General features: G+C 45.6%; 1 protein-coding gene across 5 annotated transcripts in view; it reads right to left on the minus strand.

The window, feature by feature from the left end:
- Positions 1-966: 966 nt before the first annotated feature.
- Positions 967-27378, minus strand: part of LOC136998542 (uncharacterized) — a 236027-nt gene continuing 209615 nt past the window's right edge. For 2 of the 5 annotated variants that reach the window (XR_010889116.1, XR_010889118.1), the window contains 2 exons: positions 11276-11340; positions 968-1974 (listed from right to left, as the gene is read on the minus strand). The gene's annotated coding sequence lies outside the window, so the exon portion shown is untranslated. Of the gene's footprint in view, positions 1975-10564; positions 11341-27378 lie in introns of those variants that run through there. The other 3 variants (XR_010889117.1, XM_067351334.1, XR_010889119.1) reach the window with 2 other exon arrangements.

The following is a 27378-nucleotide window of genomic DNA, read 5'->3' on the forward strand; positions in this document are numbered from 1 at the left end:
AGTCCTAAAATGTTACACTAAATATTAACGTATTTTCCAGAAGCTCTAGAGTTTTTGCAGATAAGAGATCTACAAACAGTAGATCTTAAACGGTATTGTATATTCAAGTCGACGCACGTATGCGCCGCTTTATGTACATCGCGTTTCGCACGGTTCCATTTCAAAGCGTTTGCGACCTCACCAAGTCTGCGGAGCGTTCTCTCCGCGGGGTGGAGATACATTATCCGTTCCACGTCGCGTGAGAGAAAGCGAGCGGCGCCGAAGGATTTCGCACCTTCCCGCAACGCTCTCGAGCGGGTGAAGTGGCGCTTTGCGAATCGGCCGTGGAGAATCGCGCCATAAATCAGCCGTTACCGAGTCAATTGAGACGTCGCGAGCACTCTTTGCGTTCCGAGTCCACGCTGCTGGTGGCTTTTTGTCGAGCACGATGAACGTCGAGGATGAGTGAGGAAGAATGGAAAGGGTCGGCGCGGGTGCCCTACGCGGTCGTTAAACGCAGCCGTAGCTCGAGTGCCGAAGTAACGATATGCTAAAAGGGCGAGGGGGTGAGATCCCGCCGTTCTTCTCCGATCGCGCGCGATGATATACAGCTCGATACGTCCTCTCGCGCGCACGCGCGAGCGCGAGCACTCTTTTGTTACTGCCTCTTTTCGCAGACTCTCTTTTGGGACTGTCCCTTTTCCACGCTTACTCGGTCTTCCGTGCCATCCGAGTCGCACCGACGCCAAGTGGCTCCGTGAATTACGCCGGTGAATTACAAAACAGTGAATTACGCCGCGAAACTTTCGTTGCATCAAGCTCTATATACCCTGCCACCTGACTACCGACGTGCAAACACAGAGATAGAACATTCGAGAAAATATAATCGCCGCGTGTCACTGCATCAAGCATGTGGCGCGAGCATTTGTTCGCGGCCTCCGCTGTTCCACGTGGCAGTGACCATATGCCGCCAGCCAGATTCAGGTGCATTCGCGACGCTGCTTGCGAAGATCTAATTACACGCATGCGTTGCCCTTTTCCCTTGAGTCGCGACCGCAATTAATAGTAAAATATTGTTACAAATTATTATTGCTATTATAACCATTACTATTATTACATGCTCACATTCTGGATTAAGAAATAAAGAAGCGACGATGGAAACATAATTTATTGGATAATTAATTTTTAATCATTAATTTTTTAATCTTTAATTTCGCTTGATACGCATGCAGTAAAATTGAGTTTTCAACTCTTCGTAATTAAAACGACTTTATGAATTATATTTACGAAATGCAATAATAAATTAATTTATCAGGCAATTATATCGAAAATAAGTTAATAACACGCTCTACCTGGTCAACATTCATAATCAGACTAGAAACACAATCGAAACTTCCGCGATGCCGCCTCATTGTTTCAACGTCGGTAGTAGTTCGCGAGCTACTATCAATGTTATACCATTAAAAGTTGTAACATTAGTGGGCGCTAGTTTCCTAACTCGTTGGGCATTATGATTATACCACGAAAGTTCTAAACATTATATCACTGCACAAATACGATATTTATCAAACTTTGCGCGCGAAAGTGACTTTCTTTCCGGTGAGTTATGTCCGACGAAACTTCTTCCATCGAAAGAAGCGGCCACGTTAAGCATCGGCGATCGTGTTTGGACTTGTTCAGCTAAAGTTTTATTGACGCCTGGAATTTATTCGACCGTCGTGACAACATTGGATCTGGCAGTAATCAATGACGAATGAAACGTCCGAGACACGTCGGCTGCCGAGCATTCGTCCTTTTTCCGTTCAACGAAAAACTCATTCGGCTTTAGAATGTTTGAAAAATGATATAGTCGATATACGCAATCCGTAAACGAGATACTTTCCAACGTTGCTATTAGTTTGTCACTTCCAGCGCGGCGTGTATATGGAAGCAGATCACGTCGTGCCGTTAAAGAAATCAGCTTTTTCCCTCGGATTTCTTCCTCGGACAGGTTGTCTGTAAAGTTCGAATGAAACGGGAGTGTATCAGGTGGAATTTAATCATATAAATGGACGAGCGTCCGATTCAAACTCAGCCCGATGCGAAAAAATAAAAAGTTCTACGCGCGCGCGGCACCTCGTCCCGTCCGAAGAGAAGAGGAAATCCCCTCGGAATTTTTTCCGATCGAATTAGCTCGGTGAAACTTTATTTCGCAGTGCTTGCAAGCCTGCTCTCCCCTTCTTCGCACGTCTATTTTTTTTAATTTGCTGACAGAATGTGCATTCGACCAATGGAGCTACCCTATGTTTATTCAGGACGGTTTTTCTGCGGTTTAGAAACAAACGTTGAGAGAGAGAGAGAGAGAGAGAGAGAGAAAATTACTATTATGGATGAGAAGAAAGGAAAAAGCATCGGGTAAAAGTTGCTCTCTTTGTTTATGTTACAATTCCCAAAAAATTTCAAAACTAATATCATTTTAACATGCAAAATTATATTACACAATTATAAGGTATAAGTATATATTTGTAATAATCGATCAAATATCTGTCAAACTCTTTATTACGCGATTCTTCAAATATTAACTTTTGATAGTAGCATAATTTTTTATATCGCTTTACAAATGAAACACCTTGTTGCCTAAAGACCGATCTCAATTACGTTGTATCTGAACGTGCCCGAAATCACTGCAAATCGTGAGAACGTGGAAAGGAAACAATAGTCGTGCGACTTTTGTTACGTTTTGCCGTCACGTTCGTGAAGTTCGCGTGCCATCGCGTCGCGGATACTAATCGAACGTAAAAGAGAGGAACTAAGCCGCCCACAGAATCCACGTCGTGACTTTTTTCTCGAGTCCGAGCCTGAGGCAAAGCTCCGGCAAAAGTACAATTAGTATTGTCAGACGAATTCGAACTCTCGTGCAATGTGCTGCTTCGGACATAGTTACTCCGGAATTTTCCAGGATAGAGCCAATCGTAATGCCTGCTTCGTCGGTGTCAGTGTCTTCGAAGTTCTCGACAAGTCTTTTTACGTTGAAGTGGCGTCCGTCGAACTTTTGTAAGTACAGAGGTATTATTAACGACAAATTGATTTTATTTGTTGAGAACACTCTCTGTACTAAATTTACAATTTCAAGAGATGTAAGATATTCTTTTATGCTTTTTGTAGACCAATCGTCAAGATGTGTTTATCCCCACAAATGGCGACAATCATTCTTTTAGCGTAAGTATATTTTTAATAATATTTACTTTCCGGATAATTTTATAAATGTATTAATTCGTAATTGCTATAGAATTTGTTGTTAGCCAGTCTTCATTTCGCTCTGCTTAAAAATCGCTACGTGTGCAACTGATATTAACTATCATTGCGATAAATGATATATTGTACAATAATTGATATCAAAACAAAGTTTTTCCTATGATTTGTGACGGCATTATCCAAAATTAACAGTCCTATTACTCATAGAAAGTGGCACTTGTGCTTTTGCTTTTGACGCTATTATCCATGACGAAAGTGGAGGGCTGGAATGCCACTGGTCTAGTGTCATTAACGTTAATCACCGTCGTTATCATGAAGCTCTTCGGTATCGTCATTGCGTGCTCTGATCTCTGGTATAGCCCCTCCCTCACCCTCGTGTTAAATGAAAGAAACGTTTATATTATAGCAGACGAAATAAATTGCGTTAACGCGTTTGCCATTGCGTCGACGCTCGTCGGCTTGTTCGCAGACATTATCGCGCACGTTAAACTCGACAAATCAATTGGCCGACAGGTGGACATGAGCGGTGACTGGTCGTATTTAATAGAATTTGGTTTCGGCGTTATATTAATCGTCATTGTAGTTCGGATAGAGTTGCTTGTAATTATTCACACAGTAACGGCGGTGGCTATTGTTGCTGCCGTATTCGGAACATTCCTCAGTTTGGCAAATGTTGCACGGGACAGACTTTTTGTTTATATAACGAATTTAATATTACACAATAGGAAATTATTTTCTTGTCAATAATCCCGTTTGTTTTCAGATATCGCTGATGGATTTTCATCAAAATATGAGCATCAATTTTTGGGGGTGGGAGGAAAAAATGCTAAACGGATATGCATATCATGTGTTCGGGCAATACACGCTGCTGTGGTGTTTACGAATCGAGGAGAAACCGTGCGTGATAGCGGTCTTCGATAGCATGCCTCGGGAACAGGAGTCTGACGTGATTGTGCTAAATAGCCAATGAAGTCTGCCTGTCCTTAACGCTACGTTAACTCTCGCTATAAATGTACGTATACATGTTGATATTTCTCAGAACCACGATTGCATTTTTCAGATTTTTTATCTAAAACCGTAGCACTGCGCGACGTTTATTAAATTACGTTTTGCACACACGTTTTGCACGGAATGTACGTGCGCATAAAGTATCGTTAAAGAACCATATATATGAGATATTGTCGATTTTATATGGTTACGATCTCCGTACGCCGTAACAGCCAACTACAGACTTGGACACTTGATACTTCAAATGAAACGTGCATGATCAATGTAATACTCAGCTCGCTTCAAATTAAGAAACTCAGTTTTACGACTGTCGTCATGTCTCTCGCTTCTTGAAATAAATACCGTTCCATCAAACATGTTGAAATTTATTTTACAAGCTCGCTCATTTATGTGTTTATTATCGGCTACACTATTTTTTATTTTTTTTTTTTTTTTTTAATCAGATGACATGCAAATATCCTCGTCAATTTTTTTAAAATTCAACCTTATTCATGCATCTGTAGTTATTTGTATATTATATAATTATAAAAAATAAGGATTGCGCGCATTCGTTTCTCTTTTAAAAGTTGTAAGCAATTTTATTCAATATTATACGCAAAGAAATGCGATACTTCAATGTCAGATGCATGTATACAAGTATTCTGCGATTCTTTTATGCTTTCTTGTAACTTTTCGCCGCCACGCTGGCAAAGTGGAGTGTTTTGAGAGCGTCTTTTTCGCATTTGACAATCGCACAAAAAAAGGGAAATAAAAACACAAAGAGAAGCAAAAGGGCACGGTAAATATTTCGCCATCTTCCACTGGGACTTATCGGTCATAAAATGGCACTTCGGGCACTCGAGGGAGCGCCGCGTCGACCGTGTCGCGATGCAACCAGCACTCGTGGTCGAGGGACAAATCTTATCGACCTGCGGGCATGGGACGGAAGGTGTGCGTACCGTCGGACCACTTTCGGAAAAGCAAACAGCGGCGCCGGGCAGCCGAGCGAGGAGAGACCGTACATGCAACCTTCCGGTCGAAAGGGAGAGAGAAAATAAAACACGCAACGGCGAGAAGAATGGAGTAAGACGGGCTAAGGGCTGGACGAGCGACGAAGAAGTAAGGAAGCACCTTTCGATTCCCACGAGATTTTGCGGCTCGTGGTCGAGCCCGAGGGAGCCGATGGAAGCGGAATCAATTTTACGGACGGCCGGCCATCGATACCATGCCGATTGGCATCGATCCGATAGAGAGAGACAGAGATCGCGGCGTCCCTTTCACCCTCCACGGAGGGACACGACCTGACGCGAAATTACCCGCCGCTGCAATCCGGACGTCCTCCGGATGTACCGGCGTTTCCGCTCTCTCGTCAAACGAGAAGCGGCTTAGAAGTCCTTGCCTCTTCCAATTTGCAGAAACCGGCCAGCTGTCTGGCTGATACGTCGACGGCGAAACAAGGAGACTACCACCGCGTTATTTCCATCGAGCTGCCGAGTGTCGTTTCCTCATACCCGACTACCTGCTACGAGCTTATTCCTCATGAAAGATCGCGCTATTCCAACAGAGACTGCACAGATGACAAAGTCAATTTTCTCAGAATGGGAAAACACCGGAGCTTTCGCGATAATAATCAATGCGAATACGCGGATACAACTGTGGCGTTGTCGTTCCTTCAGAAAACTCCACGAATACTTCCTTCCAAGAATAAAAGACAATGTGTTTAGCGAAAACAGCGGAATAAATCTATCGATTTGGATTATTTTTTTTTCAAAATTGACTCAGATGAATTTCCTCTCCTCTCTCCTCGTGATTTCAATCCGAGAGTCTCCGCGATTCAATCGCTTACGACGAGCGTTGCGAGATATAACGGTATTGACGAATCTCACGATAATAATAGGTTGAGCATGATTTATTAACCGTAACCGTTCGGCATAACGCTTATAACCGTAATTAACTCGACGCGAAGTACAAAAACGCCGAAGAGCAGGCGGAATCGTGTGCGGCGTGCGCAATAGTACGAGGCGATAAAAAGGGGCGATAAGAGAATGACGAGTCGTGAAACTATCGCTACGTGTATTTATTATCGTTATGGTAATGCTAGGGAAGGTATTCGCAGGTCGTATGTAGGATTAAACGTAGCCATTCTTTACTCGCCGCCGATGCTCGTAAACACAAATCACAGCACGAATTACATCCACGTCTTCGACATAAAAATCCTGATTAAATGCAGCTTTAAATTATTAAAGAATGTTGTATAAACGTTGTGTCTTCGAGTCGGAAATTTAAAGCATTAATAACATAATGTATAAAATCAATGTAAATCTCAATTATTACTCGTGTAAACCAAACGAGATTATACTCGCAGCGTGGAATGTTTAATTGGGAAGCTGTGCAAATACGAGACGGATATCGCTTACCGAACCGGCTTGTAGCAAACGATTTAAATGATTTATGACGATGTTAAAGTCGAAGGTGGTGCAAGTTGCGGTAGTCGCGTGATTCGCTCTCTCTCTCTCTCGCTCTCTCTCCCCGGCAATAGACGTCCAACAATAAGAGAAGATAATTACCTCGAATCCTTCCGTGCCGCCGCGAAACGTTATTAAATCAGGCAATCAGTTTTTCAGTCAAAGTAAGAAGGATACGCGCGCGGAATGTGCAACGCGAGTCAGTCCGATCTGCAGTCAGCCAGCGAGGCGCCGACTCAACGAGCGACTAACGACAGCCACTTTACAACACCCACGCTCGACGCTCGCCGCTCGAACGGTTATTAATTACGCGGCACCGGGTTTTCGTGTTCGCCTCCACCCCGCCGTCTCTTTCGCCGTGTTTTCCTCGCGCGCCCTTCCCGGCGACGCTTTGAAGCTGCGCGCCTCGATCGGTCTCGCGATGACGCCTCGCACTGTTCGCGCATTCTTCTTTCGCCAGTCCTAATGGCCCTCGATGTGCCTTTTAACATCGCCAGCGACGTTCTTTGTTGTTCATTCGTATCGTCCATTAGTTACCTTCTGTTCGAGACACCAAACTCTCCGAAACTGTCTTGTCCGTCCAATTCTAATTCTTCGACGAATTTTGAGAAACTGAAAGAGCTGATTTATTTATCCATCGACTTAGATAAGCGACGATATTTAGAAATATTAAAAGTGTGTCGCGATCAATCAACTTGTGAAGAAACATTTATACGCAGATTTCACAATTCACGCATTTAAGCGACGCTCGACGCGGCGTCTCCAAGGAAATCTTCGAGACATCCTCTGAAATATCGTTACTCGTCAAACGCGGATACCGTTCTTCTTGTTTCTAAGCCCCTTTGAACAGGCGACGCTTTGCGGCCTCTGTCATTCGTTCGCGACGAGCGGCATCGCATATTCTTTTTTTACATATCGTAACGACACTTGCCTCTCGCCGCCTTTGACGCTCTCTTTGTCGCGCGTCACCGGGGGGAGTTTCGAGGCAACGGGCCTTCTTGAAACTTTCTCATTCGTCAAATTAGAATTCGCCTCTTCGCCGGCGCGACGACGGCAAGTTCCCCAGGGTCCTCCGCGACGACGCCTCCCGTCCCCTTCGTGAAGACAATGGATCAAAGTATTACACACACCCATCGGCTGTACTGTATTTCGCCTGGACCATGAACCACCCGCCCGCTTCTGCCAGACGCGAGACAATCCGATGGAAGCGGATTGAGGGAAACAGCGATGTTGGTGCGAAGGAGAAAAGTCCGTTCTTGCCATCATCGATTCATCCGTATACTCTTTCCCTCGCTCCTCCTCGTTCTTGCACAAGAAAATTAGAATGTCGCGTCTACCTGTTGCAACGGGAACGAGATTGCATTCACAGGCGAGATCGCAGGAGGGAAAAAAGTTGAAAGTCTATCTCTATCTGCGATAGAGTGTTGCGTGCGGAATGACTAACGCGAGCCAATATCCCGAATAAATCCATCTTAAATCAATCTTAATAAAAATAAAACGGGAGGAAAGCAAGACCAATGAGTTCCTCGTTCCTGGCGCTTCATCGACAGCCAATAAAGCCGCCTGGAAAAACACAGACTGATCGAAGTTTAATCAAAGTCTTCCACTTCGTCATCCAACGTTATATAACCCCCCCTCACACCTCGGACCTGCCTAGAATAAGCAAGCTGGTATCGCGCGGTTCGATTGGCTCGTTTTCACGATTTAAAGTTACGACATCAGCCGCCAAGAAACGCTCACCCTCGAGGCTGTAGTCGAGAAATCAATTTCGGAATCCGTCATAGAAGTTACGTCGGCGGCCCTCGACGGAAAATGCTTTTTGCTCGGTCCAAAGTCGTCGAGATGGCGGTAAGAACGGGCTGTGCGGAGGAAGGTGGATGGGAAAGGAAGAAAGGGCGGGAGCCACGGCGGGAACGACGGGAGAACGAGTGACTGGTCGGACTTATATAAGGCGACTCAATTAGGATTAGTCCGCCGCCGGCTCGGAGCCTTTCGGTCTTTGCGCGCTGATCTTCGACTCGTCTCATCGGCTTAGGATTTACCTAAGGATCTTATTGGCATCGAGGCCGAACGATCGATACGCCCACCGTTCACGAAGCCGCGCGCGCTCACGAAGTCACGAAATCGTGATCCGCCCGTCGACAATGGGACGTACGACGGCCACCCGTAGCACCGGCATAAATACAGGCGGAGAAACTTCGGAAAATCGTTTCTTCGCCCCGATGACGTGAAAGCACCCTTTTCAACGCTTATCGAGCGACGCCGCCCGTGAACGCCGCGGAAGATCGCCGGTTAATTGAACGAATTTCAATGCTCCTCGCTGGAGGTACGTTTACTTTTCTAATTGGAGATTCTGATTGGCGCCGTTAAGAGTACGCCGCTCTGTTACAGGGAACGTCCATCATCGCGGATATTGTGAAAATTCATTTCTGCGTAATCAGGTTTCACGCTCGAGCGCGCCTCGGCGCCGCGCGTACACGATATTTTTATCGAAAGTGCGCGCGATCGAGAATCGAATCCAAACGAAACGGAAGTTCTTTATCGTGTCATATCGCCGTGAGTTTATTTGCGAAACGTACGCCCGCAGTCGGCGGCGTATCGGGGCTCTCTCACTCTTTGTCTCTCGATTCCATGCATCGCGGGTCATCCTTGTTTCTCTTTCCCTCTCTCTCTCGCTCTCTCTTCCTATTTCCGCACGTCTTCTCCCTTTCTCTCTCTCTCTCTCTCTCACGTGCTGTCCTTTCTACCGGAGAATAATAAGTTTCCGGCGATGTGACCCGTGAAAATCGAATACGCTTGCACCGGTTGCAGCGACAGCTCGGTCGACAAGACAGCTCCGCGTCCGGTCGACTCGGTTATGGAAATCCCTTCGGCGCTGGCTCATCACTACCGCCGTTCCTCCATGATGTTTCCAGCGAGTTCACTTCTCGCGCCGATCTCTGTTCAAAGCCGATAGCGAAATCTCGTTATGTCATACCTTGCCCGCGTTAACGAGAAAAATTGCGGCACGACGCGGCGTAGGAATTCGCGGCGCAATATTTCAAACTCTTTATTGCCATTGCTGGTGAGCGTGACGTTATTAAAGCAATGATATAGCCACGAAAGTGTTTTAAATACTATTTATGCGACGAACTTTTACGCGAGTATTGACATATCAGCAGATACACTTTCGGCCGAAATACATCCGCGAGAAATTACAAAAATTTGGCAGAAAATTTAAATATTAATTAATAATTAAATATTTATCATGTCGTCATAACGGTGCATCGCTTGATATATATTTAATCCGCTTCAAGAGGAAAAGTAAATAAAGACCGCTCTACTTTCACGTTATCTTCGCGGTATAAGCGTAATTACTTTAAAATATATATCCACCATCATCCTTACCAAGGCCAACGTTATCCTTACTTTTCAGTTTTTAAAATGTTTCTCTCTCGAGAGTTACGCCAACGTCATTTCATAAAGCGCGCAAGGACTGCAAAACTTTTCCCATAAATTTGCGTGCTCCCTTCCATTCCCAGACTCCGTAACATCGATCATTATAGTAATTTCTCCATTGCTTTTGCGCCTTTTCCGCTGACGATTGCCAAATTCCTTCCAACTGGCGCAAGTTCTAACGAACCTTACCTAATTAATAGGCAAATTCCGAAGAATCCACCTAATTAAGGGACGAATAGATGCCTTCGAAACGTTGTTACCACACACGAAAATCCATACATTGCAATTTCTGCTGGTGAAGCTGAGCAAAAGTTTGAGTGCTTCGTTCCTTTATCGCAATACACGGAGAAATATGTTCCGCGTTATTATCGCAGACTTTTCGCGACGCGAAATGAAGAAAACATCATGATTAAATCACGCGCATCCAATCCCGCCCCAATCTCATTCCTGCCTTTGAGGTGACTTTATTTTCTTTTTCGCGACCCGATACACGATGATGGGCGCGTAAATATTTAAAAAACCCATTAAGTCACTCACAGAGAGACCCGGTTTCTCCGATCAGACACGAGAAGTTTACGCAACTTCTTGCGAGGGGCGACGAAGTTTGACGGCTCGTGGAGGGGCCGCGTCCGGAGGTGCCGGAGGGCACGATCGCGAGGGCACCGACTTGACTAAACCGCCTCATTGTTTGCCCGAAGCTCGATTACGGGTTAATAACGTTACCGTGACCTTCCGCCTCGTCTTGCACGGTGTATACGGCCCGGCGGTTTTGAGGAAGACCGCATTGCTCGGCCGCGTGCATAAAGGAGTCGATCAGCCGATCCAATTACCGACTAGCTGTTTCTTGGTTCGTGGCTCGTTAACGGGCAGGAGAGGCTTAAGACGAGACTTCGTAAGACTTCCCTCGCATCTCGCGAGGGTACGTCTCGGTGACCGCAGTCATTCACTCCGGTTACCTCCGAGATTGCACGCAAGAAAGCGGGCGCGATCGCTCGCGTGGGTCTTCCTGCGGGCGCGTACGCTCCTAGGGGATTGGCGGCGAGCCGTCGGCTAAGATTTCTTTAAGCCGACACACCGCGCGCGAGTTCCACCTTCGCCGAGAGACTTTTCGGGGGACGCGACGGTGCGGTAGCGGACCGCGCGAAATCGGATTATGTGATACTATCCCTTACCTTGTTAATAATATGTATCGATATTGCGGTGGAAAATCCGAGAGCGAAGTTGCGAGTGCCGGAGGCTGAAAAAAAAGAACATCGAAAAATTAAAAGAAGTTAAAGTTTTAGATATCTAGAATATATTAAAAAAAAAAAAAAACACAGTTTGCAGTGAATTAAAATCAATGATAAAATATTATTTATTAAACTCATTGAAACTATTTTATATTCTTTTTAGGAAGAATGTTGCTTAATTAACCGTATCTCTAAACCGAATTCAATTGTTGAAAGACGTCGGGTCTCGACATCTTCAAAGACATTATCCTAAAATTAATAATAATGATCACAGGAGAAAATTAATATCCGATCGGATGAAAGCAATCGTGCAACGTATATGTGATATTTATATATTTCGAATCTAATTATGTTGTACAGGAGGCTACATCTGACATCGTACGTAATTTACCGCTTTCGTGCGTCGAACGGCAATTAACGGTCGTAAGAGAAACCGGTGCGCATAAAAGCCGAGAATCGCCAAAGCGCAAGGAAGCGCAGGCAACATGCGGGAAGTTTATTCCAGTTTGGCGACATGATGTCGTCGCCAAGGAGATCTACGTAGCCGCGACCGACCTTGGTCAGGTTTGCGAAAAGTTATGGCGGATTGTAAAGAGGATTTAACGATCCTCGTCCGGCCGGCACGCCCTTGCGCGCCGCCGAAACAACGAAAGCTTGCACTCGATAATTTGTGGCCCGCGAGCCACCGGCGTGGAACTGGCCTCGCTGTAATTACCAAGGTAAATAATGCTTTCCCGGCGTCCAATGGCGTAACTCCGCTCGCGAATAAATTCGACTCTATATACGTGCTCGGGATGTGGAATGTCGCGCCGGGTGCGCTCTCCGCGTGTCCGCCGAACGAGGAAACGAAGAGATCGTTACGATAATCACGGATTCGTTTTTTGCCACGGAGATTTGTTCTCCGCCGGAGAGGGGATTACATTTCCGGTCGCGCTCTCTAATAAGCTACGGTAAAGTATCGACTAATATATTTCACGCCGCGTGAGGGCTATTTTTTGAACCATATTCCGACGTCATCGCGATAGCTTCGAATGGCTTCGATTATATGTATAGACTCCGACTTGACCCGCTTCAACCTACTATAAATTCTCGAAGCCGGTCACGTAAACTAACAAACTGTAATTCGTTTTGCCGCGCTTTATGTGGAATTCTCGTTTTACCTTTCACTGTTATTTTTGTGCAATATATCTTATGATTTTATCTCGATATCACTCCTATTAATTATCGTCATTATCGCTATAGTAAATGTTACTTTGTAAATGCAGAATTTAATAAAGAATTTTTAATAACATTATTTATCAAAAGAAAAAAAATTTTACGCACGCAATAATGTATACTGGTCTAATAACTAAATAAACATGTCATCAACGTAGTTTATATATTTTCATAAAATCGTGTAGCAAGAGATCACAGTTTTCCAATTTAAATCACCGCATATGTCTAAAAAAAGCACGATAAAAAAGAGTGCTACTTCGTCTTATCTTATGCTGCCAGCAACATAAAAGCGTGCGGTTCTCAGAAGAGATATATTCAGCATACATTCTTAATTCATTCCCGTATATCAAACTTCTTTCACAGATTCTCAATTAAGATATCGAGCTGCATCGGCGATGGAGGGATTAAGATTGCACTTATTATCCGCCGCGAAATGATCCTTCTCACGCCGAAATTGTCTTGGCACTCGGCCAACACGGCGACGAGGCGCTCCAAACATTTGGCGAAATGAGAAAATAATCGAGTCCACTTGAAATAAAGAAGTTGAATAAACTGCACCGGCAGAAAGGGACGGGCGACGACGAATCGCCGTTCACTTTGCCAACGTCGAAGATTCTCGCAGAAAGAAGATGTTCTCCTCCCTCATTCTTTCGCATTCGTCTCTCACTTATTTTCGTGTTTTTCTTTCGGATCTTTCGTCGCTTCTCATTTGCTGAAAATGTCTCTTTTCGCAATGTCCGCAGAGCGCAACCGCGTCTCGATCGCCCGAAACCATACGACGGCGGGCGGTAGACGTGTTTTTCGTTCTTTGATCATCTGCGGTTCAACTGAATTAGAGATGAAGCCTTCGATGTGCGCCGGCTGTTCCGCATACACGCTCCTTCGAATTGTTAGTCGTCTCGTTACGTCCCGCGAGGCGCTCCATTTACAATTGCTTTCTTTCCCGCGCCCCAAAGACCAATCATGCTCTCGCTCGAGTCTGATCGAACATCAGTTATACATTGCTTGGTGTTTGTCTTTGCCGTGCTGATTCTTGAAATTAAATAGCAATCTTATACATCAGAGTTTATGCTTCTTTAAAATTATGTTATTAAAATATTATTGTTTTCATAGCCGCACATTTTTACGCCGCATTCGGAGCATTATCAATTTAAATAAACAGTCTGCATTAAAAATAAAGTCACATGTGTATTTAATAAAATACATATGTATTAAATAATATAACAATATTTTTCTTAATTCACTAAAACATAACATTACGAACGCTACACGTGCGCTATTTAGCCTTAAAAATATCAAATATAATATAAAAAGAAAATACAACTAATTATAATATAAAATAATATAGTATAAAATTCCAATGTCTAAAATTGAATAAAATATAAATTTTATTCATTTTTATACTTCAGAATCTTATATCATGTTATTTGACAGGCCTGAAATCTTAGAAGCATTGAAATCTTATATTATAAAATTCTAGATTATTTCTTTGTTTGAAATATAAAATTTTAATGCAATAAACATCAGTATTAGATGAATTGAAAATAATATAAAAATGATGGAAATAATCGAGATAGTAACACGTTTTTTTTAAGAGAGGTTGTAAATATTAATGGATGCAGACACGTTTTTATGATTCAATGTCCGGGAAAATAAGGGCATTTGAACATGACATATATCACGTCCTCATTATCGAGAAATAGTGCTGATTTCGATGGGGAAACAACCAATTTGCGCCGAGAACCGAGGTCCCTAGAGGCACCGCTATTAAAAGTCTTTAGGAACCAATTGAGCTGAACCGAGACCTCGCAGGGAGCACTAAAAGACTTAATCAGTCATCCGACATACAAAATAAGGTGATGACATATCTAGCATATTTTCTATAGAATAAAATAACTATAAAAATGTATCAAAAATATATCTGATTTTATAATAAATATTCAAGAAAGTCCATTTCCAAAAATATAAAATATAGACGTTTTAAAAACTAGCGCATTGTCGATATTTAAATATATCTTACTATCTTCATAAAATACATCGAAAACATTTTTTTTGTCGCGTCATGTTGCATCTTTTTTTCCAAAGAGCAAACAGCGCTTTTTCTGACATTTTAACGTAAGCATTGCGCAATTTAGATCCGAGGGGAGCTTCCAATTTGCGCCAATACCCGGCGATCAGGGTCACGTCCCTGCGGGTCGTGTGATTTGAGCCTCGTTGTAGCCTCGTCAACGGCAAAGAGAATACGCGGGAGAAGGAAGGAGAGACGGGCGTTAAGCCGTGCCGCGGGTGGCTCGTGGTGGCGGCGCGGGGATTCGATGAAAAGGCAATTAGCCGAATGAAAATGTAACACGAGACCGCACGTGACTACGAAATACACGGGGGGGTTTGAGACCATCCCTTCCTTTCGCCTCCCCCCCTCGTCCGCCAGCACTCGTGCATGCGTGCCGCGTAATTGTCACTTTGTCAACGCACTCCGCTTACCCCGAGGGGTCTTCGCCTTGTCGGGCGTGAGAATAGAGAGTCACTTCTTTTAATTGGCGCGAGAGGACCGATGTAAAGAGAGTGCACGGGAAGAGAAGCGAAACGGGAAGGAAAAGTAGTGAGAAGTGACAGAGTCTTCCGGTCTTCGCGCTCATAGCGGCGAGTCTCTGGAGACCGAAGTCTCAAGGCGACTTCTCTCCTCGCGGTTGCGGAGATGAAGCATGAGGCGAGAGAGACGCCGCCGGGCCATCGTGGAAAGAAGAAATCAGGCGTGATCGAGCATCCTCCCGCCGCTTCGTCCCCGCCGTCGCGCTCTCCCCCGCCGAAAGAGCAGCCCCAGCACAAAGAACGCTCTCGCGCGCGAACGGAGAGTCGTTACTATGCCGCGGTTCTTCCTTCCTTCCTTCCTTCCTGTCACTTCCTAACGATGTATTTCCCGCTATTGGTTTCCCGCGCGAACAATGGCCAGGAGGGAGGACGATGCGCTGGGGAAAAAGGAGGCACGGAAGAAGGGAGAAGAGCACGAGAAAGGAAGAAACGGAAAGAGGGATAGATGCGCGTTCTCTTCTCATCCGCCAGCTTTTCCTTCGCCTCAACAGTCTATATGTATGTGCAAAGCGATCGGGGGAGGAGGATAGGGGGAGTGAACGGAAGAACGATAGAAGGATCTATCGAGGAGCGGGAAAGGAGGCAGCAGGGCCGGATCAATTGGAGGTAATCCCTCGGGTAGAGTCTCCTGCTTCGCAGAGCATGAAATTCTTCCTGTCTCCTCGCTACACAGGCCTGCCCGAAGAGTGGCCCTCTCTCTTTCTCCTCCCGCGCCACTAACACGCGTATCCCGAGGGGTGTATGAGCACGCTCGAGGGTGCACATACACGTCCTCACTTCCGTGTCCTCTTCCTCTGCCCTAATCGCTCCTTATCCGCCCCCTCGGGCCGAAAGGGGGATACGCGCCTTGATTCGAGCCAATTACACCGGCGGTTCACAATTCAATTTCACCTAGAGAGAACGTCCTGGCCCGCAATTCAACGTATCGATTATCGATCTACTTTCACTTGTGCCCATCGAAAGAGAATTTCGGAGTCTTGCGCTTAACAGTGTCGTGCATTGCAATACAAGTAGAAATCAATAACACTATAATGGCAAGAAAAGCTCAATGCGATGATAACGTTTTTGCACCACGATAATTTCACCCCAATTGTTTATTTCAATTTATTTTCTTTTTTTTTCAAAATAATTATCCTTGCATTTAAATAGAGTGAATCACTTGACAGAGCACAATATTTTCACCTCGTGCCGCGCATATCGGTTGAAGGTAGCATTTTTCTCACGAGTCACATGCAGGCAGAAAAAAACTGTAGGTGCTCACTCGCACATTTTTTATTGGCATGCCAAAATTGATCACCGGCAATTTTTCCGTCTTTCTATCTCTCTCTTTTCTCGCGCTGCCATCAGTTCCGTCTCTCTTTGTCCGATGAGATAGCGAAGGAGTGAAAAAAAATAAAGAAGCGCGAACGAGAGGAGGACGGCGGACGACGGTCCGAATGAGTATCGACGGTCCGAGAGTCGCGTGGGCGAACCCGCGCCTCTTTCCGTCTCGTATATCGCATCGCATTGTTTCTGACACCGAAGATTTATATTTGCCGCCACGGCCGACCACTTTTTCCGCCGATTGAGCTCATTGTCCGCGAGACGATCGTGATTAAGAGACGCGTTAACGAGCCGCATTGAGCGGCTCCGGTCGGCGAGACCCGCGCGCTCGTTTCACGGAAGATCGAAGATTCATTACGTTTATGTGTAACCGATCGCGAAAAAACGGGAAAGACCCACGCTGCCGGTAACACTGCTGCGAATGACCGGCGGCGTTCGATAAATTTCTGGCGACGCCATCCACGTTTCTCGATTTATAGCGTTTAACAGGATGAGTGTTTTCGTTGGATATAGAACCGCGCGCGCGTCACGCGCGGCCGAGCAATCCAACAAACGTATAAAAGGTAAATCGATCAAACCGTTGTTCGTTTACTCGTTTTGGCGGATTAATCGAACGGACACTTGCTCGTTTTGGTTGGCCAGTTACGCGACCGATTATTCGTTTTGATCGGGCGAGTCAAATGATTAATTCCTTGCTCGCTCGGTTAGCGCAAGAGTTTCGCTCGGAATAAATCGAGTGTTCATTCTCTCATTCATTATTAAAAACGTTGTAAAGCAAGAAGTAAATGTAGACTGATTTTTGTCAATTCGGTGCACGGGAAAGGCGCAATAAATGCATCTTTGAATACACTTTTAATTATATAATATTTTGATAAAGAGAGGCGCTAAACGCTCACGAATGCTACATGCGAAGGAATGTTCTTAATTAAGACGCGGACATGTGTGTGTCACGCGCTATCTGAAACGGAAGTTAGGCGATGGAGACGAACAGACGAGCTCTAAGCTTAAAGGAACGATTTCATACACGAGGTGGCAATCTACAGGACGCTTTGAAGACAACGTGTGGTTCGAATTAAATTTCTCGCGGCGGACTTCCGTTAGACCGACCAAGGAGGAGGTTCTCGAGTGCGGCGCCAAGAGACGATAACATCGGGCATCGCACGTGTTTTCATTTTACGTGTTGTACTCGCATCCGCGTACAACCGCCAAGAATATCTTTGTCTCGTTCCTGCACGTTCGACGCCACGCCGGAGTGTCGATGAACGAAGTTCTAGCTATCTATTTCTTGCAATTGAATAAAAATATCGAAATAAGCTGTTAATTAAAAAAAATAATTTTTTAGTTTGTCTCTGAAAAATAAAAGCTTCTTTCCAATAAAATGGAAATTTTAGCCTTTTGTTATCTCCATTGTTGATAATAATTAAAATTTAAAAAAATAATAAGCTACTAACTGATAAAAAGTATTTAAATACCGATTGACATTCCTGAACGCGTTGCACTGCTAGCGCCATAATTAAATTTTTAATAAATTCTCGGCGCGAATGACATCCGAGGCAATAATCTTCCGCAGCATACAAAATAATTCGCATGTACCTGGAAACGAAGTGGGACTCCTGTGAGGCTATTGTCGTGACAACAAAGCCGCCACCCGGCGCAGCGCCGGTACTTCGGGATCGACGTTAAGGAGCTGACGATAGATCGTCGTAGTGACGGAGAGGCCGGGAATTTCGCTTGTTGAATATGGAGAGGCCAGAGGCCTGTCGATCGCCCCTAAACGACGTGCATTCAACCTCACGTTCGTTGTCATGGAAATCGAAGGACGACTCCGTCGTAGGGACCCATTGCGAATGTGACGGCGCCAATGCGTTCTCTTTACAAAAAAAAAAAAAAAAGCTGCGAGATTTCAGTTTTCTGATATCTGTCATGTGCGCAGAACGCGCGAATAAAGTTGATATTTGTACCACATTCCGTGTAAGATTGTCGCCGTATTGAAAAGCAAGCCAAAATACATCGGTGAAATACGTCGAAAATATTTAAATTACGGCAAAAAAAAAGTTATTGGAACATTCATAAAATCAAAGTAAAAACAGTCAGCTAAACAATTTCGCTCGATTACGCAATACGCGACGATCACCTACATTTAAACCGTAAAAAGCAGAACCGCTGTCCTCGTGCGATTAACGAAAGTGGCGGGTGTTCGCCAAAATCGGCGTAGCCCGCTCTATCTGGACCTCCAGAGCGGAATGAACTTAATCCGTAATCTGCTTTCCGGGAAAATCACATTCGCAATCAGAGCTGGCGAGCATATCAAAAAGATTCGCGCATGAACGACTCGGCGAGCAATTACGTTTCTGTCCGCTCGGGATTCTCCGCGTCCGACCCTTAGACCCATGATTTCGCGTTCTCTCGGAACGAAAAAGTAACTTCCTAATCTCCCCCGTCTGCCAGATTTCTGCGGGCAAGATATTCGCGCGTCAGCCGAAAAATAACAGCGTTCGGAAAATACGTATTGCGCTTTGCTCGAATATTATGGCCGTCCTACACGATCTTTTTTCGCCCGACATTCTGCCTGACACCCCTTCGTACACGGCCGTCACCTTCTTGTCAAATATTGACCTTTCAATCCGAGGGAGGATGCGCTCGCTCGCTCGCTCTCTCCGTCTCGCTTTCTTTCCCGTCTCAGCGCGAACATATCGAAATCGCGTCTCGCGGAAAGAAATGAGATTTCGTCACGGATCGGAGCTCACGTCGAATGCAAAAAATAGCAGGGGTTCGAAATACCCCTCCCAATTCTCCGACTACCTTCCGTTTTGCTGTGACGATGTGAGACACGGCGGCGATATTATTGTCTTTTGCCGCGCTAGATATCGGTGAAATATGTAGCGGCGGCTCTGCCGGCGACGCTTCATTAATTACACCGGGACAAAGAGGCAAAAATGATGTAAGATAGTAGATTAAAAGTAGAACTTTAATTAAATGAAACCGCTGCGTTTCAAGAAAGAATCAAGAAAAAGAGATTTAAAACTGGTTGCCGCCGGTATATCATAACTTAGATTATACTATAATTTAATAGATGGCCTGCAAAAATTTACCGAGATACATTTTTTTAAATTTATTTCTGCATATCAATCAAGAAAATAAATGATTGGGAATTTTTTCTACAGTTAAGCTGAATATGAAAGTTTACGGTTGCCTTGAAGTTATTCTGCAATTTCATTAAAGTTTCACAATTTGCAATTAAAAAAATATACTACAGTGTGTAGAGTCGTTCGTATACTTAATTTCATATTCGTAAAAGATATAATGGTCCAACAGCATTGTATTATCGTCTCGCTGACTTTTACGAAATTTCGTACCGTAACTAGCAACCCCCTCGCAATCGTTAGTACACCACGAACGAGAGGGGACTTACCCAAATGTACGCGAACTTGTTAATTGCCGATATAAACACAGCAGTTTCCGGGCTGGCGCCAGAGACGCGGGCGTCCGACCCCGTCAAAATTCTCCCCCAACAATTCTGGTTTTATAACACCAATACCCGTTTTACAGCACTCTCTGATGAGCTTTGATCGGCGTAGTTGTGTGTCCAACAAGCGAATCCCGATTTTTTTTTTCGATTTTTCACACCGCCGGTAAAAATGTGGTTCCCACAAAAACGATGATTTCATCATAAAAATTGGCGATTTTTTGCACCGCACGGAAACCGATATATGACAGCTCTTTCCAAGCAATATTCAAAATGTTCTGACCGAACAGTTCGCCGACGATTGATTCCTTTATATCATCCACTATCTTTTATTGCTCGTGAAACTTTCGTATGTAACAATCCACGGTGCTTTCGCCAGCGATTCTTTGTAATCCCATTCGACCGTTTCCTTGCGATAAAGTAGTAATGGCATTCTTAGTCAGCTGTAATAACGATGGAACAAATTCACTTCGTACAAGTCGTTGAAAATTTACTTTTATCGCTACGACATTATTTTATAAAGTAGAGAATAATGTTACGCAAGCCGTCTGATTGAAGTAGATATTATATTTAGCCAAGCTTTTGCAAAACTGTGAAAAATTGAAAAAAACGTATGTTTAATACGAATGAAGAATGTGTGTTTTTTTCGTGAACATGCATGAAATTTGTTGATAAAAAATTGTTTGCTTTTCATTTGCGCGATTCAAAATCTATAAATCGCGGTTCAATATACACACGCTGGGGAAACGCGCATGTCTGAGTTTTGATATAACCCGACGCGTGCAACTCCCGCGTCAAGATATCCATGCGGTAATTCGAATTTCAAACAGTCTGGCGAATTTCCATTGTGCTCGCAACGCGACGTATGTAATTGCTACACTCGGATATCTGGAACTGGCTTGTTGCTGCGCCGTTGATTGGGTGGCTCGGCACGCTAGGTATATGAAACGTTCTCTGGCCGATTTCAACGAGATTCCAGATTATTTCATGCGGGGGAAGGGGGGAGAACCCAACTTTTTAACGATCTGTCGCATGCAGCAGCCCTCCCACGCAGAAACCAGCGAGTTTGTCTTCCAAAAGTTATCAAAGCAAATTTTTATTTAATACACATTTTTTCTTCGCCGCTAATTTTTATCGCAACACTTTTTTTCATCACCACGATCGGTGTGAAGCTGACTACATAAATCGAACCGTTAATTCAGATAATTCAGGAGAGAACTCGTATAATCAAAATGCAAAATACGTATTTTTACATAATGCGTGTCTTTCTCGCGGTCTCCGAGATACAACGGGGCGATCCTCATCACGACCGGTTTCATAAGACGAGATTTCTCCGCGGAAGGGACTTGAGTTATTACCTAGCTTTCCGTATTTATGATATTAGTCCGAGGCTAAATTACCGTTCTCGATGCAATAATTTCTTTCGTCTCTTTTTTCCAGAATTCTCACTTCTCTGCTTTGCTTGGCACTCGCATGCCGCCCGCCGTTTTCCTGCGGGATGACGAAAAACACCCAACCCTCCTAGAATTTGTTCACGCGGGAGAGCCGAAGCAAAGTTCTCCCTTTAATCCGTATCTCGCGTTCACGCCTCGATTGCCAATCTACGCGGCATAGTTATTAAGAGAAACTTTGCCCTACGAACTTCCATCTTTCTCGCGCTATCTTCCCCCTATCTGTCTATCCATCTTCTCTATCTGTCTCCTCCATCTCTTACTTTCCGGCTACGGCCGCTTTGCTGCCACCGCTGATGCTGCTGCTGCCGCCGCCGCCGTCGCTGCTGCTGCTGCTGCTTCAGTGTCTCCAAACTTTCGAACATCTCAGGCAGACCGTGAAATCTGTCCCCGGCGAAAATTCCAAGTAATTCGTCGGCGATGCTCTCGCGGAGCCGGTTTCGCCGTCGCTCATCGTTGATCGAGTCCCCCAAACGCGCGCGTCTCGTCGTAGATCTCGCCTCGTCAAGTGACAGACAGACAATCAGTTGTGATTCGCGCGCTCCTACAATGCCAGCTGCCGTGGAGCTCACACGCTACGCGGATTGTCTCGAGTTACGCAGTTCGCACAGACGAGACAGTTTCGTGGAAGTAAAAAGTTTCAATCGTCTTTCGATGCTTTGTCAAATGTAATTATTCCAGTTGAGAGAACGCATATTCTTCGCATTTCAATAAAAAAGATTAATAAAAATCGAAAGTATTATATAAGCTCTTGAGATTTTCAATTCGACGCGCGCGATCGTGAATTCGTGTTATACTTCGAATTAAATACTTCCAAGCCGTACTCTTCGTGAGTTAAGGACCGGCTTGCTCAATATGTTAACGTTGCGCAAACCCCGGGACCTTTATCGCGCGATTCGACCGCGCGCAACGACGATAAATATTCGTAAAGTCGCAACAATGATAGGGCAGGCACCGACCGACCCACTCCGAGAACTCGGCGGTATCCGAGTGCTCTCGGATCGCAGGGAGGAGGGGGAGGGGGGAGGGGGGAAGGGAGGAAAGAGAGCTCCGTACGACCTCCGACCTAACGTCGTAACCGGTTCGAACGGCGCGCGGGTAAGCACTACTCCTTTCGTACGCGCGCATACAGCAAGTAGGAGGGTTCCCGTGGGAACGGCGATCACGCGCAAGCCGGAATATCCGAGTGGAAAGCGAGAGTAGGAGATACGCGCGAAAAACCCGAGACGGCTGCCGATGCAACCGGGAAGACGGTGAAAAGTGTCGTGTCACGTCCGGGCAGGACGGAGTTTTTACGCGGCGACGACCATTACCGCTGCCGCTAAGCGACAGCGACGCCGACGACGAGGACGTCGGTGCGACGCGTTCGGCACTTCGGAGGTGAAAGTTTCACGAGAATGGCCGAGGAAAATTACGGCAGAAAAAAAGGGGGAGGGAAAAAAAAACGAACGGGACGACGTGTCTCTCGTTTCGAAGTTCGAGACCCCGCTCGCGCCGCTCCGCGATTACTCTCTGCTACTTCGTTGCTCCTTCTTCCCCGTCCCCGTCCCATCTGCCGGCTACGGAAGAAGAAACAAAGTTTATTCGTTTCGAGGTAGCCGAGATCGCCCTCTCTTCGTCCCGCTTCTCACTTCTCGTCGCGTAAAAAGGTTTTCGAGAAGCTGTAAAAAACGTGATTAAACGGCGGCGTACAATGTAACTGCCCCTTGGATGTGCGCGCCGCCAGAGAAACTTGGAAACTCGACGATCGGGGCCGCGCCGCCCCTCGCCGGACCGGCGAGTCGCGCCAGTCTGAACCGCTAATTTAAACGTCGTCCCGAGCAAGCCCGCTTTCTCCTCTTGATCATTTATTCGTTTTTCTTTCTTCACGACTTACTCGTCGCAGTCGAACAGTCACAGAGGAACAACCGCAGGCCCACATGGCCATAAGAATGAGTCTTCGCCATGTCGCTGCTGGATTGACAAATGAGTCGTGACGCCGCGCGTGAGCTTCGCCGAAACGTATGCGAAGCACAAAAGTTCTAAAGTTCATTGCATCATTCGCTACCATTAATCGCGTCAATGTCGAATGCAAGCGGCCGAGGGTCCGAGAGAGGTGAAAGGAGTGAGGGCCGCGCGAAGGGCGATCCAATGATCCGTCGGGGATCGTGCAAGGCATTTGCGTACGGTGAAAAACAATTAATGGGCGCGGTGTATCCGGCACACTTGTAAGCGAGAAGGGTACCTGGCACACACGACACATGGCCCATTACGAATTAATGTAGCATTTCACGGCGAATTAATTACACGAAGCGGAGCCTCTCGAGTGCTCGCCGAGAGAGCGAAAGAGTAGTCGGGCCGAGCCCCGCTGATTCACCGACGTACTCGAGTACCAAATCGTTTTAATGGAACAACTGTTACCCGTTGAACGCATGCACAAACCTCCGACTAAACGTAAGTATCGTAGCGGTGTATTTTTTTTTAAAGGGAGACTGGCCTAGTAGGTTTTGTGTGCTCGGAATAATGCGTGTAATTCGAAACTACAAAGTTTGAAACATAATTCTGTGTATTCGTAAAATGACGCAAATTATAAATGCAGGAAGGCTTTATACAAAATCCGTAATAATTTACGCCGTGAAAAGTGCGTGAGAGAAAAATTTTGCTATTTAACAAGTTTGCGTGAATCTTGAAATTATGCTTCGCTATTACCAGTATATTAACTGATGTATGATAACTACAATAGTATTAATATATAAAAGCCAAACAAGACGTAAAATTAATGCGCTGTTTAAGCTTGTTATGTTGGTTAGAGGCACGGCGAGTAAACCCGGGAAAAATGTGGAGATGCCAGCGGGCAAGAACCTGATACCGCAGGAGAAATGTACCACTTAAGCGTACACGTACCGTGCATCTGCAAGAACTATTTTTCATTAACGTATTCTACATTCCGTTAGACGTATGACGCAGCGATTTCTATCTAAACAATATATTGTTTGTATTGCTGTAAAAAACGCGAGAGTTCAGAGTTCGGCGTACGCGTGACGGTACTTGGCACTCGGATATATTAGAAAGGACTAATCGGCAAAATAAATTAAATGTAGTTATTAATTAGAGAATGTGTGCAATCATTAATACTGCCGAAGATAAATCTTCTCGCCAGACAGCAATTACAGTATTGATTAATCAATACAAACTTCCATCCACCGAATGGGTTTCGTTTCAAATGACCGGCGCAATTAAAAGGATTAAAAATAATAAATCCCAGCAACCTTGTTATTTCGCAGCGAGTATTTACACATTACAGATTTTATTTCTCGCTGGACGCGACTGTGGCGTGAGAAAAAAGGAACGGCGGGACGCGACCGCTAAATTTCGGCAAGCGAAATCTCGTAGGTCGTGTATCGCGCGCGGCGCTGCAACCCCTCGCGCCGTTTCTCGTTCGATTTATGACGCAATCAGATACCATGGCGCACGGAACTGACCATAAAACATGGGAAACTACGTTGTCACCCAGTGGTGGCGGTACAGTCCCGGCCAGAAATCATCGCGCCCGGTTCTTCCATCTTTTTTTTCCTTTCCCGCCCTACCGCAGGTCGCGCCGTGCGCGAGCCCAGTTCTGAAAACGGAATAAAAATTATTACGCGCGGCCGAACGGTCGCGTCGAATTAATTATTCCGCGCTTAACAGCCGACGATAATTCGCGATTTCGCCACCAGTACACCAGACAGTGCGCAATATACATCGGCACTATATCATCGCAATGTTTCCCATTTTTGCCCTCGAATTTCTAGTATAACCGTAGTATAATTGTGGTTATACGAGCTGGCTACGCGGAGAGAAGTACTCTCAGCCGTGTGTCGCGCTTCCGTCTGGGTTTTGACACGATGCTATATAGAGCGCGACGGCAATACATGCACGGCACAGCACCTGTCACGTTCGTCGAAACGTCCATAAAAATGAGCTGCCATTTCGGCCGTATAATCTTGGGAACGACATCTGTCGTTTAAATTACCGCGTATATTTTTGTCAAAAATCAATACGTCGCGATCGTATCGGCGGCGGCGGCGCGCTCACGGCACCGAATAATAATAAACACCGTAAACACGGGCGCGAGATTACGGCTTTAGAGATTGTTTCCAATATTCGCAATCTGAACGGAACGATCGCGGATATGAGAGTGTTTTCCTTCGGTAACGATACGCTCGATAACTCCAGCGATCGCAATTCGATAAACCAAAATGATTGGCGTACATCGAGTTACGCGTGTTTTTTTTTTTTTCTTCCTTTCTTTTTTTTCACCCGACGATTTTTCCCACTAGCACCGGAAACGCTGTGAAGCCTTTTTTTGCGAATCGCAACAACTGCTATGATAGCCGTGCCGTCGAAAAAAACCAGGATCGCAGCGTCACCGAGTTTTTAATTCGATCAGCGTGACTCACGGCGTGGCTATGTGCCAAGTGAAAATCCATAAACCGTTCTGAGCGCAGTTTTGTCGTGTCGGATGAACGACTACCGGTACCGAACGGCGCGGCGCGACGCAACGGGAAAACCGACGAAAATCGAATTATTGCGCTACGGGCGATAAACGTCCGTTAGCTCGTCCCGTGTAGCGCGCTGTTCGTTTCGATTTCGATTAATCGAGCAAGGCGCCTCGTTCGACGCCCGGCGTCGCTGCGTCGGTGCGTCGTCGCTGGCGTGCGAGAAAGAGTAAGGGAGAGAGAGAGAGAAAGGGAGAAATGGAGAAAGAGCGAAAGAGCCGCCGCACGCGGGATTGTAGCCGGACGGGTAGAGCGGGATAGATTGGCAGCTCCAGCAATTTGTTTAAATTGCGTTTCTGGCTAAACTGCAATGGACTGTGGCTGCGTGCGAATTATACTACGGGTTTGCACGTGTTTTCAATATCGCCTCTCCCTCCCTCGTGTTGTTATACAATTCGTTCTTTTTCCGCGATAATCAACGCCGAGAGCTACACACATTGTTCGTTTCCACTTCCTTCCGCCAGAAGTTAGCCAGTTTTCTATCGACCCACCGACCGACCGGTCCTCTTTCTTCCTCGACTCATCTGCCGGCGCAATATCAGCGTCGCGCTTTATCCCCGGCGAACTCAATTGGATCGGCACCATTTCCGCCTTTCACGGTGTCATTGGGATGCAAATGATACCGCGCCGGATATTAATCTTCGCCGACTGTCATTTTGAAGACATTATCATTCTTATCGCGGCGAATTGCGATTTCGCGGAGGAGTTAGCACCGCCAGAAAATATCATTATCTCGTCGCCGCGTACGGTCGCATAAATCGCGCCCTTAAAAAGATAAACAATGGCGTGGGAAATTTATGACGGTGTGGTAACGATGATATACATCTGGTATTGTCTCGTTTTTCAAACACAAGACAAAGAGGGTCTCAAAGGTGCGCGCGGAAAGACGGATCGCTCGTAGAACTTTCAGTGCTATCTAACGGTTTGAATACCACGTGCGGGCATTCAATCAAGAGAACGAGATAGGCAAATAATAACGAGCGGCGCGTTGCTCAGCGTGCGCGGAATAATTGGAGCCGTGCAGTTAACTGCACAGGCATACAAGTTGGTCAGTACTGAGAACTTTATATACTCCGTGGAGAAGTTGCGGAACGATAGGTTGCCTAACGAACCAAAGTTCATTCCTACTGACGGGCGCGTGAAACAACGGCTTTCATCGACCAGCGCGCGCGCGCGCGCTTCAAACGTGGTTAGCATAAGAAGAAACGCACGCACGCAGTCGTGCATTCCTTCTGTGAAGAAAAAAGGAATACCGGAGAGATATCGACGACTAGCAAAACGACGACGCGCCCGTCCGGCGAGAAACTCGCCTCAATTACACGACTATTCTCTCAACGCCGTCGCGCGATAATATAAATATTTCGCGCTGCAAGAGTTATGCGCGCGCAAATAACTCCTGATTTCCCGCGATAGATAACCCGCTCGGCTCGGTCCATTAATTCACTCGTAAGAGCGCACGACAGATCGCAGAGAGATAAAGGAAAA

The sequence above is a fragment of the Linepithema humile genome, chromosome 3, assembly GCF_040581485.1.
Source record: "Linepithema humile isolate Giens D197 chromosome 3, Lhum_UNIL_v1.0, whole genome shotgun sequence".
NCBI lineage: Eukaryota > Metazoa > Arthropoda > Insecta > Hymenoptera > Formicidae > Linepithema > Linepithema humile.